The following is a 17,670-nucleotide window of genomic DNA, read 5'->3' as shown; positions in this document are numbered from 1 at the left end:
AAATAGTCACAAGCATATATACCAAAGGATACAATTTAAAAAAAATGAACACATATGAAAAGGACAAATCACATTACAGAACAGAAGGGGGATGCAGGGGGGGAAGGAAGGTGAATGCCAGTGAGTTAATGATATTAGAGGTGGGGAAGGGTAAATGTCTGTGAGTTAATAGTATTAGAGGTGATAATTGGGGAAGCTATCTTTGTAATGGCTAAGATAGTTGGAGTCTTTGTTCAGCCCCCTGCTGAGAGTGTCGAATTTTAGCATGAATGCCAGTTCAGAGGATTCCCTTTCAAGTGCAGATTTGAATGTCTTCTGAAGTAGGATGCAGGTGAGCAGGTCATTGAGACAGTGTCCTTTCTGGTTGAAATGACAAGCAACTGTTTTTTCTTTGTGATCCTGTCTAATATCTGTTTTGTGGGCATTAATCCTTTGGCGAAGTGTCTGAGACGTTTGTCCAATGTACATAGCAGACGGACACTTTCGGCACATGATAGCATAGATTATATTTCTGGATGCGCAGGAATATGTGTTCTTGATCTTATAACTCACTTGGTTAGGTCCATCTGTTTTCATAATGGAGTGAGGTAAATATTGGTTTTCCCCAAAGACCTATGTTGGGACCAGTCCTATTCAACATATGCATAACTGATCTGGAAAAAGGGTTAAACACTGAGGTGCCAAAATGTGCATGGTGTAGGTGAGAGCAGAATCTAGCCTCCTACATGTACTTCAGTATAAACTCTTCTGATGAGTACAGACTTCCAGGGTCACTTTTAATGTCATGGACTTTTCTAGCTCACAAAAACAAGTATCTGATCATTCAGGTTAAAGGCGTGCTGAGGCAGCACGGAGGGCATTTATGCAATGTATCTCCGCTGTCATGATTTGCCACATTCCTGATCCCCTGACATTGCACCTTGACCAGCTCCAGGCCCTATCTGATGGGAGGGGCCAAGAGGGCCATTTGGTCTAACATTTTTCTACCGAGTCATTTCCATTTATTATATACAGGCAGTCCCCGGGTTACGTACAAGATAGTGACTGTAGGTTTGTTCTTAAGTTGAATTTGTATGTAAGTCGGAACTGGTACATATTGTAGGGGAAACTCTAGCCAAACATTTCTCCAGAGGTCAGTTTTATTCTCCCACACCTCACTTCCCTCAGTCCTTTATTCTCAAGCTGAGGTGTCTGCTGAGAAAAGCCGCTCCGCATCTCCCTGGTCTGCTGGGGGGAAGCAGCTAGTGCGGGGTTGCCTCACCCCGTTTGTAAGTAGGGATCCGATGTAAGTCGGATCCATGTAACTCGGGGACTGCCTGTACCATGCAGTTATAACAGAGACAACAAAAGAAGCTGTATAGATCAGCAGATAAAACCTCAGGCCTTCACCAATTTTTCAGTCCTATACGAATTTTCATCTGCCTGACTGGAGACAGGAGTAGCTTGTGTAATTAGTGAGTCTATATTAGGGGTATGTCTAGACTACATGGTTCCGTCAACAGAGCCATGTGAACTAGTTTACCCAACATAGTCAATGAAGCGGGGATTAAATAAAAAATGGCCACCACGCTGTGCCAACAATCAGCTGACCCGGCACAGTGCAGCAGTCTAGACGTGGCACGGTCGACAAGGGAAGCCTTTGTCGATGGCTCCTTTATGCCTCGTGAAACGAGATTTACAGGGGCGGTCGACAAAGGCTTTCCTTGTCGACTGATCTGTGTCTAGACTGCTGCACTGTGCTGGATCAGCTGATTGTAGGCACAGCATGGCGGCCATTTTTATTTTAATGAAGCGGGGATTATAAATCTGATCCGCGTAACTCGGGGACTGCCTGTATACACAAATAGTATAGCTGAAGTTGACATACTTACCACAGCATCTTCTATGCAGTAAGGTCGGTGGGAGCTGCTCTCCCATCGACTCCCGATACTGTTCTGGTCCTGGTAGGATACCAGAATTGACAGCAGAGTGCTCAGAGATTGATTAATCGCATCTAAGCAGATGCGATAAATAGTGCACCAGCGAATCAATTGCTGCCATGTTGATCTACCCCATAGTGGAGGCAAGGCCCTATTGAGTTGTTTTGACTTTTTAGCTGTTCAGTTCTTCCAAGCTTTTCTCATCTCTCAGCAGGATTGTAAAATGCCTGTTGGAAAAAAGCTTCACTTCTGCAGTATGGCAAGCCCCACAAGACTGAACTTTCTCTGGGGAAACCATGTGTTATATTTCTGCCATTTCTTTCTAATTTATTAGTATGTCAAGAAAATGGCCCCAATATTTACATTTGAAAAACTGAGTATTCATCTGAAGCCCTCATATCAACAGAGATGCTAGAAAGCTTGCAGATGTCGGGTCATATCCTTAGCTGCTGTAAGGTGGCATCTCTCTGCTGAAGTAACTGGAGCTGCTCCAGTTGGTACCAACTGAGAACATGTCTTTTAGGATTTTACAATGATTTGAAAAAGGAGACCAAAGACATCATGCTTTTTTTGTTTTTGGAGGAAAAGTCCTTAGAAACTGCTGTCATACAGCACAGAAAAGCAGGAAAGGGCAGGAATGCCTCTTTTCTTTTACAGATACGGGTTGAATCTCTCTAGGGTGGCTCTGTCTGGTCCAGCAGCATCTGTGATCCGACATGATTTTAGTGAGCCAGATGTCCATTTGTCATGGGCATGGCCAGGTTTCCCACAGTTCCATGAATTTTGTTTGCCACCAATAGTCCTGGATCTCAGTGTTCTGTGCTGTTGTTTAGCTCTAATTTACCCCTCAATGTCTTCTCAGAGCCCAGCGAGCCGTGGAAGTGTTGGTAATGCTGCTAGATAATATTGACCTCCTGTGGACTGGAAAATTCTCTCATTTGGAACCAATCACATTCCGAGAGTGCAAGACAAGAGAAGTTCAATCTATCATTTTTGGGGGGTTCTTTTTTATTGCCTTCTGTTTTTTGGGCCTTTAGGAGGTCTCATTTTCAAATTTTTCTTTGCAACCATGAGGGTCAGACATTTACTTAAAAAACTCCACTGAGATTCTCACATGATTCCAGGAAAAGGAGCGTTATGAAGAGAATAACGAATGTCACAAGATAAAATCGCAACAGCTGGTTACTCTATGAAAGAACGTCCTGATGCTGAAATCCACTGCATACAATCTTATTATTTTGTTTTAAATAACCTGGAAGAGAAAAAGATGCCAGTAAATTTCAGCAGCAGCTGGGCACCACTGTCACAGCTAAACTTCCAGGAGAATTTCTCAGCTATGAAAAAGTCACATCAGCACATGGTCTATGAATCCCTATATCAGGAGCTTAAGCAAAATACATGTGGGTGCATAATGTCACAGGTTCAAGGCAAATGCACCTTTTTATACCTTTCTCTGTCCAATGGGAGGACTCACTTTAGACTTCAAGTTCTCAGCCATCGTCCCTTCTGGATAGAAACCCATATATCATACCCTCCTTGCTGAGGATTTTAAGGTTGCACTGCTCCCTGATTTACCCTGATAACCCCAGCAAGCCTAAAAAAGGCTGGTGCCTGAATTTTGCCTTTTCACAACAACTATGACCAGTGAACTACCTGCAGTTAACACTTATTACACAGATCTTTCTAAACAAGCACGTTTGTTCTTAAAAGAAAAGCAATCCAGAGAAAACATTAAAACAATACATGCCCCCTGAAAAGTTTAGCAGAGATCATCCCCAAATCCAAACAAGGGCTTTGGTAGGTGTCAGTCCTTCAAAACTCCACCAACGGGTTTTCCCTGTGGTTACAAGTTCCTTAGTCTTTAGATCAGGAACCAGACAGAAGGCTAGGTTGGTCAGCCCTTTCTTTATATATCTCAGGCCTTAGATCTTGACTCTGTGCTAGGTAACCAGCAGGCAGGTAACCATCATCTTCTTAAGGTGCAGCTTCAAAAAGCCCGTTCTGTTTTATAACCGAAGCTGAGGAATTTGCATTAACTGTCCTCTCACTCCCAGAGATCCCTGGGAAATCCACTGAAGACTTATTGTCCATTCATAACTAGCACTCCCAGGTCTCATATCAGTCACATCTCCTGCCTAGAATGGTTACTTACAACTCTGGCCCACAATAATTCATAAACGTAATCCAATAAGATCTTTAAGAAATGTTACAGGGAATTGACCTTTCTGTAACACATTGGGCTCACACCAGCTCTCTGCACAACAGTGACATTCCCCCATGACTTTTTGTACCACCTAAGGTCTCCATCAGACCTGTGGAGACTTTCTGAAAGCAATGAGATATTTTTATCTTTTGGTCACCAATAGTATTCAGAATGGTGCCTGTTTACAAAAACACCATGTTTCCAGCCTCTTTTGAGACCCTTCACTTTACCAGGGAGCAGACATCAGCAAGAGATGGAAATTTATAATCTTACTTTCTCATTCCCTCCTCCCTCTTCACTCAAAGGGTACGTCTAGACTACAGGCTTTCGTCGACAGAAGTTTTGTCAACAGATACTGTTGACAAAGCTTCTGTCAACAAAAAGCATCCAGACTACATCCAGTTCTGTCGACAAAGCAAGCCACTTTGTCGACATGACAGTGTAGACGCAAAGCACAGTGTTGATGCAATAACGCCTTCTGTCGACAGAACCTCGTAGAATGAGGTTTACCACCGTTGACAAAACTGCCGAGTTCTGTCGATGTTATGTCAACAGAACTCAGCAGCAGTGTAGATGCAGGTATAGTTTTGTCGACAAAAGTCCACTTTTGTCAACAAAACCCTGTAGTCTAGACACACCCAAACATTTCAAGAGGCAGAGAAATGTTGTTATATAAGGAAGGGGAGTGGAAAAACAGGAAGCGGAGACCCAAGGAGCAGTGGCATTTAAGACAGAATGGTTTGATGGAGCTGTATTTAAACACAAAGCTCCTTCACAGACAATGTCCCCTCTAATTTTTTTCCACCCATGTGCAGAAGGAATTTTGGTATGTGCACCAAATCATCGAGAAAGTGTGTGGATTTGCAGCACCACCAACACAAACAAAATCTAGATATCACCTATTTGTAGAGCATTTGTTTTTCTGTCTGTCTGTCTGCTGGAGAACTCCTCCTAAACAGTAAGAGCTGTGTGCACCCAGGCATGTGTGAATGTGCACCACCTCTAGAAACAGAAACCCATCTGGGGGCGCTCTGCTAATCAGCTGGGCAGCATTTGACTCTCTCCAGAGAGGCCACACAAGCGCCCAGCTTACAGGGAACACTGAGCTCCCTCATTCTGGGTTGCAGTGGGGGACTAAAACTTGAAGCATCCATGTGCCCAAAATGGATGTCCAGACAGACAGATCGCACATGCAGCTGCATGTCCACAGAGCAGTCAGGCCACTGTCCCAGGGTGGGAGAACACGTCTCCCGGAACACACCCCTTGCAGAAAGGACCCTTTTCCCTCCTTCTCTCAGCCTTCTCTCTCCACCCAGGCGTCTCCGTGGAGGTAGCTGTCATTCTAGCACGTACTCATCAGTGGACGGTGCGATGACTCTGTATTCACAATGGGAAAAGATAGAAACTCAGGGATTGTTTAACGAAACTGCAGCATTTCAGAAGGTGGCAAAAAATGCCGCCCCGCTGGTGCAGCCTCGTGAAAATCCTGAGAGACTGCTTCTTTTCAGCTTGTGACACGTTGCTGGAGGTTGCCCTTTTGAGTAGATCGACACTCAGAGCAACTACAACGGCAGCCATCAGCAAGATTCATCTATCCCTGAGCAGAGGCGACCCATGCTCTGTGGGGGAGGGGGGCAGAGTGAGGGAACCCAGCTTCAGCAATTAAAATACGGGAGGGGGTCAGTTCACCCATCTCGAGGTGTATGGAATCCCTTGTGCCCCCCACATCACCTATGGCCCTGAACCCTGCTGAGTCCCACCTCTCCACCCACAGAGATGGGGCACAGCGGTTAGGGGAGGGGCACCCCAACATCAACACCTGCCTTCCTCTCCCCTGCTCTGCGTCATAAGCAAGAGGCTCCATAAGCAAGAGCAGCTCCAAGGCAGAGGGCAGGTGCTGTGATGGAAGAGGCACCCAAGGGAAGTGGGTGGCACTAGGTGTCTTAGAGCAGTGGTTCCCAAACTTTTTGGCATCACGCCCCCCCCATTTTGATTTTTGAGAAACCCTCACGCCCCCCCCTTCCCAAAAAAATAGCAGCAAAACTTGGGGTGGTTTTGATTGGGGTGTGTGGCTGGGTTGCCTCGTGCCCCCCCCAGAATTTCTTCATGCCACCCCCAAGGGATCACACTCCCAGTTTGAGAACCCATGTCTTAGAGGGAACTTAGCTCACAGCTTATTCATGTTAGAATTTTCCAAGCTGGACTGATAATAATGATGCAGATAAGTAATGGTGGCAAAACAAAAACTCAGACGCCCCAGCTCAGCAGGCTCATAAAAGCTACACTTTGACTTACAGAAATCATTCTGGGCGCAAGGGTGTTTCAGTGAGCTGACCATAGCCGCTTGCACTGGTCTGCCGGGTCAAGCTGGGCTCAATATTAGTTTAAATCCTCTCTGGTCCAGTTCTATCTCGCAGGTCTTGCCATCTAAACCAGCCTTCCCCTACTCTTCTTCGTTCCAAATTGCATATAGAAATGTCTTTTCTCCCCCTTTACCTATACTTCTTAAATCTTCCCTCTATGTGCTGTTACTTCCGTAACTCTGCATTTTCCTGGGCACCTTGAGATACCCCTTGTGAGAAAGTCATTATACAATAAAAAGCGGGACTGTACAGGAATTCATCAGCCTCTCTGCTTGCACATTGGGCATTGGTTCCCCTGTTTCCTAGCAGTATTTCCCTATTTACTTTGTCAAAACAGACACTGAGACATGATGGGCGCTAATTTGGTCCTATTTAAACATCTGTCTATCACAAAATAGCCACAAAACAATCGAGTGGAAAATCACATAGGAAATTACTTGTAATTGCAGTGCAATGATAATGCTACAAAATTAAGCTCCGGAATCTTCCTTTGGCAGTCCTTTGGGATGTTGCATTAATTTTCAATTGTATGTTCTTCCCAAACAGGCTGCTTTATTCATCATCGGAAGATTTACCCTGCTGCATCCTTGACTCAGTTTTCGTTTTTCTTCATTTAAATCATTGTACTGGAGTGGGGCTGGGGAGGAAGGGGTCCAGTATGCAGGCTGCTCCACCCCTCTCTTGCCATAGCAGCTTGGGGCCAAAGAAGCACCTCAGGACAGCCAGGGAAGGGGTCCATCGGGCTTTCTTGCACAAGAAATTGATGTTACCTGTGTACACTGGCCTCTTGCGCAAGAATACTTGCACAAGAGGACTTATCCCTGAGCAGGTGCATCAAAGTACTTGCGCAAGAAGCACTGATTTCATACAGTAGAACATCAGTGTTCTTGCGCAAGAACTTGCAGCCAGTGTAGACAGGTGGCAAGATTTTGCACAAAATCTTGCCAATGTAGACACAGCCTATGGGTTCCAGCACAGCCAAACCCTGGCCTTGGTTCAAGTTAGGATAAGAGGAGGCTGCCTGCCGAATGTGGTGGTCCTAGCTCTTACCGTTACGGGGAGTTCTTGAAGAAACAGATGGGTGCACAGACAGACAGACAGACAGACAAACTTTCTTAAATCTACAGTGCATTAGTAAGGCGACCAGTTAGTCGTGGAGGTCACTGAATTCGTAGAATTTGTGACTTCCAGTGATATTGGTGACTTCGGGCTGCGGTGGGCAGGAACTGCAGGATCCTCTGCCACCCGTGGGAGCAGGGAACTGTGGGGTACCTCTGCTGCTCTAAGCCTCTGCAGACGGTGGGGAACCCCTTGCAGCTCCTGGCCACCACAGGCAGCAAAGTCCCCCATAGCTCCCAGCTGCCAGGGAGGGTGGGGAAATTCCTCAGCTTCTGGCTGCTGAGAGCGACGGGGGAACCCCAGAGATCCAGGCCGCTGAGGGGTGGGAACCCCAGAGCTGCAAATGGCAGGGGAACAATTAGCTCCTGACCTCCCTGCATGCCAGAGAACCCCACAGCTGGCCACTGCTGGGGAGAAAGCCCTAAGCACTCAGCCATCTTGAACCTCAGGAGCTGCATGGCTATCCTGCATCTCCGGGCTGCCATGGGGGGCCAGAGCACCCCACAGGGCTTAGCCCTGCAGGAAATGGGGATCCCAGGAGCTGCAGGGAGATAGGGGTCCCAGCTGCCACTACTGACTGCAGACTGCTCCGAGTCCCTGTGCAGCTCCCCTGTTTCCAGCAGTGCAGGGGCCCCGGATCTCCATTTTGTCAGGGATAGTTTAGTAAAACTCAAGGACAAGTCACCATTTTGTGAATTTTTTTTTTTGGACCTCTCCAAGACTCTACTAAAAATAGCCATGACGGAAGCTTAGCCTGAATGATTAGTGTTTGTTAGATGCTGATCGTGTGTTCAAGCCAAGACAGAGGGTGGAAATAAAAACTGCCTCTTCCCCAAACTGCTTAACAAGAAAGCTTCAGAACTGAGCGATCTCTCCGGTGTTAAGTGGGGCTGCTTCCGCCATGGAATGACCTTGGGTTGGCTCCCAGCCCATGGAGGGTGTCATGGAGTATATGTACTTCATGCTGCAAGCACGGAGGGTAAAAGTGCTGCAAGGAAGAAGGACAAGGCGGCTGTCAGAGGAGCGAGCAGGCTGGAGAAAGGAGCGCCTTTCAGCCCACTACTAAAGAGCCAGGGTAGAGTCAACAGTCCAGATTTGGATGAAGTGATTGACAGGCTAGGCAGCCTGCAGAGATGCAGGAGAAGGTAGGAGGCAGCTTAAGGCACTGTCACAGTCGAAGGGTCCCGATGCTGCTTATCTAGCTTGAGGGGCTGTGACGGACCGGGCCAGTCTGGGCACAGCTGAGGGCGTCCGCTCAGAGCGAATTGCTCAAATCCGGGGCTCCTTACAGCCCCCGACTGGTGATCTCTCCAAACAGACCACAAACCAGTCCCACAGAGCGCTTCAGCTGCCTGCCTGAAGCCTCACGAGCAAAACCCCTCCAAGACCCCAGCAATATCCGTGCCCCAGATGGCCCCAGGCCTCCTACACCGGTGGGGGGTCTTAGATCCCAATCCACCTACCCCAAACAAGTTCTGTCCGGTCCCAAGAAACCAGCCATAGATCCCTGGTCAATTTACCCTTCGGACTTTACCCACAAATCACGCTGGGCCAATCCTTTAGCATCTAACATCTGAAGGTTTATTATTACAATAAAGAAAAGCATGAGAGTAAGATTCTTAAAGGATAGTACATTACATGCACCGAATCTCCCAGTTCTCGATGCAGGCTCTAGCAGAGATGTTACAGCTGCTGGCTTAAAAGTCCTGCACATCCTAGGATCAGGATCTTCAATCCCTGCATTGCTGCCTCTGGGATGGAGTGCTGAGCTGAGTCTCCAGATGGAGTCGACCACATGGCCTATTTATCCCTCCTTCCTGGTCTCTTCATGGCTGCAGCAGGTTACCTGGCCAGCGGCCTATCCCTGTGTTCCCTGCTGGCAGCTCTCAGGTGATGGCCCTCATTCTTTAGGTGTGTCCTTGGCCCATTGAGTGCCATTGTCCCACAGGGCCTCGCTAATTATCATGTCCATAGGCCGGGCTCTGCCCACTTCTCAACCACATGCAGGGAAATATTCAGTATCCACACAAAGTACATGCTTATATTTTCACACACAGGCATTATACAATCACATGACTAGCGTACATAGGATTAGCAGACAATAAGCTTCTATTCAGCACCTCACATGGCCCCCTTTTATACCATTTTTGGGGCCAACACCCCCACCTATGGGTGCAGCCGTGATCTGGCTGCTTCCCTCAAATTCAGTAACATGACAGGGGTCCTGCAGTGGAAACCAGGGGAAGGCGCAGGCCTGAGTTAAGTCCCCTAATGCACTTGGGAATGAAGAAAGGGATTTCAGACTCCTGGGTGCCAGGAAGAGAGAGACAGCTCTGAAAGGCAATGTGAGCCCAGGGGCTTGGCCAGAGGAACAGCCAGGCTGGATCAGACCAAAGGACCATCCAACCCAGTGTCCTGTCTGCCAACAGTGGCCAATGCGAGGTGCCGCAGAGGGAGGGAACAGAACAGGGAATCCTCACGTGATCCCTCCCCTGTTGCCCATTTCCAGACAAACAGAGGCCAGGGACACCATTCCTACCCACCCTGGCTAATAGCCATTGATGGACTTAACCTCCATGAATGTATCTAGTTCACCGTTGCATGGATTGATCACATCCCAGCAGAGATCTGAGTCTTTTCCAGGCCCCGGAATTAGCCAGATGTGCATGGGAAAAGCAACAGGGTCTGGTCTGCATGTAGGGGCTGACGAGGCACTCGCAGGAGCAAGAGTTGGGTTTCAGGAAACCCCTCTCTCTCATTTTCTGTGACACTTGGAAAGCCAGGCCGAAAAGTCTGTGCCGTGGGCTTTGTGCACTTTGCTTAGCTCACCGCGCTGCTCAGGACGGACAGTGATTTGCCCACAGGGACCCGCTGCGCCTGCAAAGATTCGGTGCGATTCTAAAAACTCCCTGGCGGCAGCTAACTGGAATATGGAAGCAAATGAGATGTTTCTCTGGAAGGTCCTTCTGATAGCAAATGCAGCCTCCCTCTGGTAACTACAGTGAAGCTGATTGCTCTGGAGAAACAAGGGGATTTTTGAGCTCTCTCCCCCAAAAGAGCAATTTCTAATGAGTAAGTTCTTCCAGGAATTCACAGAGAAAGAGGCTGATGACCCACAGTGAGCTCAGTCTCAGTGTGCTTAGTCAGGCTAACCTTTTAGCCAATGAGTCAGGACGAAGGCATGGATCCAGCACTTGTTCCAACATCTGTTGCAGAGATGGTTTCATTGGGCATGAGCAAAAGGCCCCAGGGAGAGACGAAGGAGCAGAGCCTACCTTTCCCTGCAGCCCACACTGGGCCTACAAGGCCATGTCTATGGTGCTGCTGGGAATGTATCTTCCAGCAGGGCTGCACACACATGGAACTAGTTACTAAACATAGTCGTGTGGATGTTCTGGAAACATGAAAGTGTCATGGGCTGGCCATCCTTCTTAGGCCCAGGGGGGTCGAGCGGGCTTGTGCTTGGAAGGCTAGTCTATAGGACCGCCCATGCTACAACATGCGTACTGCTATTGTTGGCATGCTAACTCACTCACACGTGTCTGGCTCCCAGCTGCAAGGTGAACATACCCTAAGACTTTTCCCACTGCCTTGTATGTTGGCCCAACTGAACAGTCTTTGGGACAAAGGTTAAATGGACACAAATCAGACATCAGAAATGGTAACACACACAAACCTGTGGGACAACTTTTTAACCTGCCCGGGTGCTCATTAATGGATTTAAAATTAGCCATCCTCCTACAAAGTAATTTCAGGAACCAGCTTAAGAGAGACGGTGGAACAGGCCTTCATCTGCAAATGTGACACTGTTTTCCTGGGCCTGAACAAAGACATTAAATGGATGTCCCATTATAAAACCAGCCTTCCTTACATTTAATACCTCATTGACATCAAAAGCTGAGTATGGGACACTTCAAGCCCCCCAGTTAGCCGTTCTACAATTTACAGGTACTTTTATTTCATCTCCCTTCTTTTTTCTGTTATAAATTCTGGGTCCCTCTTTTTCCCCCCCACTCCAGCTCATCTGAAGAAATGGGTTTTGCCCACAAAAGCTCAGGATACCTTCTATATAATTTTGTTCGTCTCTAAGGCTATGTCTACACAGCAACATTGTTTTGAAATAACTTATTCCATGTCTACACAGCAGGCAGTTATTTCGAAATAATGTCGAAATACCGTCAAGCTGGAGAACTTCTTACTCTAAGTCCTGTAATCCTCATTGTACAAGGAGTAAGGGAAGTCGGAGGAAGAGTGCTCTACTTTGAAATAAGTGCTGTATAGACAGCACCAAAGCTCAAAATAAGCAATTTCAAAATAAGGTACACAATTGACATAGCTCAAGTTGCGTAGCTTATTTCGAGTTAAGCCCTACTGTGTACACAGCCCTAAAGGATACATCTACACAGCAGGGTTATTTCGGAATAATAGCTGTTATTCTGAAATAACAATGCGAGCATCTACACAGCCATGCTGTTATTTTGAACAAAATTTGAAATAATGGATGGCTTATTCCAAATTCTGTAAACTTCATTCCATGAGGAAGAACGCCTCTTCCGAAACAGCTATTTCAAAACAGCTGTAGTGCGGACGTTTCAAAATATCTTCTCCCTGGGCCATTCAAGCTAATTACTCCCTACTGCTTCCTCGGACTCTAAATTGAGGTAGCCCATCCACATTAGGGAAGCCGGCCTTGGACTAATTTTGAGGCTTCCCTGTAATGTAGACGTGCTATTTCAAAAGAAATTATTTTGGCGTATTTCTTCCTGAATTGCTTAATCCAAAATAAGGGTTCAGTGTAGACATACCCTAAGGTGCCACAGGACCACTCGTTTTCAAAGTTACCGATGAACGCAGCTACCCCTCTGAGACCCACTGACACGATTAAATCTGAGGAGGGGAATCCGGCAAGATGTACAGTGGTGAACTGGAACCAGAAAGCCACCCCAGTCAGCATTCCCAGCTCATTTCCTGACTGGCATCAAGTGGCATCCACCCCCCCTTTGGTTGAAGTGCGCAAAACTGGAGGGCTTATTCTCTTCTAAGCAAAGTGTCTAGGTGCTGATTTCATGGGCATTCTGGGGCTGGAACGCCCATAGAAAAAAAGATATCGGGTACTCAGCACCCATTGGCAGCCATGCCAATCAGCGCCTCCCTCTCCCCCAGCACCTCCTGGCCACGAGTCATCAGCTGTTCAGCAGCATGCAGGAGGTGTGGAGGAGGAGCGGGAGGAGTGAGGGAGACGCACATAGGAGGGAGGAGGCAGAACAGGGCTGGAAGAGGCAGGGTGAGGGTGGAGCTATGGTAAGAGGCAGGACAGGGATGAGGCTTGGGGGAAGGGGTGGAGTGGAGTCAGGATCTGGGATGGGACAGAGGTCGAGCACCCACCTAGGAAATCATATGTCTACACATCAAAGTTAATTCGAAATAACAGCTGTTGTTTCAAATTAACTTTAATAGCGTCTATTCGGGCAAACCGCTATTTCAAAATCAATTCGAAATAGCGGAGCCCTTATTTCGAATTTGATAAACCTCATTCTATGAGGAATAACGCCAAATTCGAAATAGCTAATTTGAAATAAGCACGGTAGAGATGCTTATTTCGAAATAGGGGGCCTCCAGCCTTCCCAGGGAGCCCTGGTGGCCACTCTGGGCACAACCAGGAAAATAACTCTCCTCTGCCCCAGCCCTGGAGCCCTTAAAGGGGTTGACTCTGGCCACAGTGCCTGTGCCAGCTCCAAGCCTGCCAGCCCAGAGACAGAAGTCACTGTCCCTGACCCAGCAGTCCCAAAACATGAGCCAGCAAGCCACTGGCAGCCAGCCCTCCACTGCTCCCCAGGAGCAGTCTGCCAGCTCCCAGGAACCCTCCAGGCCGCGGAGAAGGCGGGCGCCTTCCTGGTCCAGGGTGGAGATCATAGATCTTATTCAGGTTTGGGGGGATGCCCCCAACTTCCATGATCTCCACACTAGACGGAGGAATGCGGCCGTCTATGGCAGGATAGCTGCCAGCCTGGCCACCAAAGGCCACATGCAAACCCAGGAGCCGGTTTGCATGAAAATCAAGTTGGTCCGGCGAGACCCCCAACCCTGATTCCTGAGCTTCCCCTCCCCCTTCTTCCCCTTGCTTCTCCCTTCCAGCTCCCTCCTCCCAGGTTTCCCCCTCCCCTCTCCCATCCTCTCTCTTCTGCTCTCCCTCCTCCTTTCCCCAGTCTCCCTAGAGTTTCATTTCCGGCCCCCCCCCCCCAGTTTTGTTAAATAAAGAGAGTTTGTGTTCATGAAACTATGTCTATTTTATTTGACATCAGGAAGAGGGACTGGGGGAGGGGTAAGTGGAAGGACATGAGGGAGGAATGAGGCACAAGCCCCCAGTGGGGCAGACCTTAGTGCTCCTCAGGGTGGACGCTCTCCCGCAGGGCCTCCTGGATACTGACAGCCCCCGATGGACCTCCCGGATGGCAGTCTGCAGCAATACAGCAAGGCTCACAGCAACACGTCCATGAGAAGCACCAGAATGGCCAGGGGCAGCTCTGGCTCCATGTTGCAGAGTGCTGTGGAGTCCCGAGTGAGGGCAACCAGAGCACGCAGAGACAAAATGCTTTGCTGTCCCTCAGCGAGGTAGGCAAGCAAGCAGGGAAACCTGAGAACTGGCTGTCCAGGTGGGAGGAGGGGTCCCTTTAAGCACAAGCCTCAGGCAGCCTCAGACAGCAGTCTCACAAAGACACTCCTGAGCTGAAGCCCTGCATGAGCTGGTTCCAACCAGCCTTCATTTCGATTCAGAGTCCACTCAGTGTGGACGCGCTATTTCAAAATAGAAAAACTCTATTTCAAATTGCATTTATGTGTAGACACGTTATTTCGAAATAGCTTATTTCGAATTAACTATTTTGAAATAAGATATTTCGAAATGATGCTGTAGTGTAGACATACCCTCACAAAGTCAGAGCCTGTGCCAGTGTTACAGATGTGATGCAAGGGGGTTGGGCCAAGGGTTCTGCTTTGAATCCGCCTCTGCTTACAACTCCTTTCTTCCCAGCGCACTTCTCACCAGCTGCAGCTCAAACACAAACCAAAACCAAACAAAACTCACACACAACCGTCCAAAGAGAATGCAGATGGAATCGCCGCTACTAGGCAAGGGAGAAAAGCAGCACATTCATGAAGGCTGCCAGGGATTTCACCATAACACCCTAATTTTCCTGGAAATCATCATCTAACTAGCTAGCTAGACCCTGTGTTTTTCAGAACCCCACTGAGCAGCCATCTGGACGTCTCAGTGCAAATCAGACCAGAATGAACTAATAATGGAAAGCCTGCTTTTTCTGATACAGTTTGGCTCCTAAATCTTTCCCTAGCAGCAAGCATGAAATACCCTTGATCTTGTGCAAGAATACAAGAAAACATTGGAAAATTAGGTTGGTTTTAGGTTTTAGTTTCTTGGCTTGTTTTCTTTCACTTCTGTTTTACTTTGGAAATCCCCTGAGGGGGAAGGGGACTGGATCTTCAAGAGAATTGTTTATGCTTCCAAGTTCTTGCACAATGTGCCTTTGGGATTGTGTCTTTAACTACATCCTTACCCACTTTCCCACAACAGCTCCCCTCTTTAAAAAACACATGTTCTCTGTCATATTTCACACGTTTTTTCTTACAGAGAAACTGATCTTGTGCCAGCATCGTCTCCTAGTCTAGGTATGTAAAATAGGGATTGGGATGACTGAGTTAAATCTCAGCCCTGTTATTCACTCATTATATGGTCTTGAACAAGTCACTGACTTTTGTTTGCCTTGGTTTCCCCAGCTGCAATATGTGGATAGTAACAGCTGCCTGCCCTGAAGGAGCATTGTGGGCAATCCATCAATTAATGTCTAGGGATATGTCTACACAGCAACATTATTTCAAAATAACGTAGTCCGCGTCTACACAGCAGGGAGTTATTTCGAAATAAAATCGAAATACTGTCAAGCTGGAGGACTTCTTACTCCAGCTCCTGTAAAACTCATTGTTAATAGGCAGCAGGTTTAAAACAAATCAAAGGACATTTTTTTTCACTCAGTTCACAGTCAACCTGTGGAACTCCTTGCCAGAGGATAAGGTAAAGACTAGGACTTTAACAGGGTTCAAAAAAGAGCGAGATAGATTCCTGGAGGTTAGGTCCATCAATGGCTATTAGCCAGGCTGGGTAGGAATGGTGTCCCTAGACTCTGTTTCTCTGGAAGTGGATGACAAGGGAGGGATCACGTGATGATTACCTGTTCTGTTCCCTCCTTTGGGGGCATCTGTTATTGGCCACTATGGGCAGACAGGATACTGGGCTGGATGGACCTTTGGTCTGACCCAGTCTGGCCGTTCTTATGTTCGTATTGTACGAGGAGTAAGGGACGTCGGAGGAAGAGTGCTCTCTTTCAAAATAAGTGCTGTATAGGCATCCCCAATTTCAAAACAAGCTATTTTAAAATAAGCCAAGCTACTGATGTAGCTCAATTTGCATAGTGTGACAGGGCTGCGGAGCCCGCTGGTGCCACCTCCGCCGCGATCCCCAAGCCCCGCACTACAGTTGGCCCCACAGTAGCTCTATGTGGGGAGACAGTAGCGGTGCGCCGGACCTGCGCTGCCTGCTCTGGAGATGCCCTGCGGAATTGGCCCGAGGCGTGGGATGACGTCACAGCCAGTGCTGGGGGCCGGTGTGGTGTGACGCCAGAGGATGGTGCGGGGCTCAAAAGAAGCCCTGGAAATCCCCAGGGGAGGAGGAGGAAGATGGAGAGGAGGAAGCTAGGGAGGCAAAGGCACCTGAGAGGAGGAAGCCAGGGAGGCAAGGGCGGACTGGGAAAACAAAGCCCAGAAGGCAGAGGAAGCCCGGGGGACCGAGGGGGTACACAGGGAGGTGGAGGAAGTCGAGCATGTGGAAGAGGGGAGCCAGGAAGGGCCAAAGGCCAGGAGCATGCCGCATCATGACGGAGGGTCAGTGACACCCAGCGGAGGAACCAAGGTGACTCAGGGTGGCCGAGAGGCGGATACGGACGCCGGACAGCACGGAGGAGAGGAAGAGACCCAGGACTGTGTGGCAGAGCCAGGCGGTCGCTTGAGGGTTGGTGAGTTACGGGTCGCCCCACTAACCGGGTAGGAAAGCGTGTCCCTGTCCTTAGGGTCCAGGGTCGGGACCTGGAGCGAGGGCGGGCCCATGTCTCCCTCCCCTCTGTCCATCGTTTAGGCGAACGAAGCAAACCTGGGCAAACGCCGGGTGGGCCTCAACGTAAGGAACGCTAGCAGCTTGAGACTCGAAGGGACCAAGAGACGTCCTAGACTGGGACCCTGGGAAGGGAGGAGGGTGACCCAGAAGCAAGGTGCGACCGAAATGGCCTCCTCTCCCCGATGATGATGCCTGGAATTCTGAGGGGAAGCGCGGACCGTGACAGGTAGCTTATTTCAAGGTAAGCCCTGCTGTGCAGACGCATCCTAAGAAGTGCTAGATGTATGGTGAGTATTGTTCTGAGAGTGGTCCAGGGAGAGATTTTGTGTGCTAATGAAGACTTCTCCTTGCCCTTTTTTCTATACTGTAAATTCTGTTTTAAAGAGTCAGGAATATATCTGGAACGTGTAGAGAAGCTCAGAATGCACCAGCCACTTTCAATTTAAAGGAGAAGAAAAAGCATATGTGTCAAAGACAGCTGCAGACTCGGCTGCCAAGAGTTTCAAAGGTGAATAAACAGGATATCCAAATCTTGCCTTTGAATACTCACATGAGTACCTAGGTGGGTGAACCGTGCTAATGGATTTCGGAACTGCGTGACTGCTAGGTGATGATTGAAATACACACACCCAACAACACTCAATCAAGAACAATATGTTCAGCATTGTGTCATGGGCATGCAAGAGAAAGATTCTAATTACAGAGAGGATGATAATACAGATGTACGGAGAAAGGAAATGTTTTTTAAGAATCTTTAACAATGCCATTCACTTATTCCCCTCTTGCTGAGATCCACTGGGAGATGGAATGTGTCACGCCAAACCGATAGGAAAACACAATTCTGAGCATTGCTTGTGGTGGGTAACAAAATCCACAGAACCCAGA

This window comes from Pelodiscus sinensis, chromosome 15, assembly GCF_049634645.1.
Source record: "Pelodiscus sinensis isolate JC-2024 chromosome 15, ASM4963464v1, whole genome shotgun sequence".
Taxonomy (NCBI): Eukaryota; Metazoa; Chordata; order Testudines; family Trionychidae; genus Pelodiscus; species Pelodiscus sinensis.
The sequence above is the reverse complement of the archived record's forward strand: the minus strand, read 5'-3'. Positions refer to the sequence as shown.